Consider the following 967-nt stretch of genomic DNA (forward strand, 5'->3'; position numbering starts at 1 on the left):
CATACATACATACATACATACATACATACATACATACATACATACATACATACATACATACATACATACATACATACATACATACATACATACATACATACATACATACATACATACATACATACATACATACATACATACATACATACATACATACATACATACATACATACATACATACATACATACATACATACATACATACATACATACATACATACATACATACATACATACATACATACATACATACATACATACATACATACATACATACATACATACATACATACATACATACATACATACATACATACATACATACATACATACATACATACATACATACATACATACATACATACATACATACATACATACATACATACATACATACATACATACATACATACATACATACATACATACATACATACATACATACATACATACATACATACATACATACATACATACATACATACATACATACATACATACATACATACATACATACATACATACATACATACATACATACATACATACATACATACATACATACATACATACATACATACATACATACATACATACATACATACATACATACATACATACATACATACATACATACATACATACATACATACATACATACATACATACATACATACATACATACATACATACATACATACATACATACATACATACATACATACATACATACATACATACATACATACATACATACATACATACATACATACATACATACATACATACATACATACATACATACATACATACATACATACATACATACATACATACATACATACATACATACATACATACATACATACATACATACATACATACATACATACATACATACATACATACATACATACATACATACATACATACATACATACATACATACATACATACATACATACAT

This window comes from Calliphora vicina, chromosome 2 (assembly GCF_958450345.1).
Source record: "Calliphora vicina chromosome 2, idCalVici1.1, whole genome shotgun sequence".
In the NCBI taxonomy this organism is placed as follows: domain Eukaryota; kingdom Metazoa; phylum Arthropoda; class Insecta; order Diptera; family Calliphoridae; genus Calliphora; species Calliphora vicina.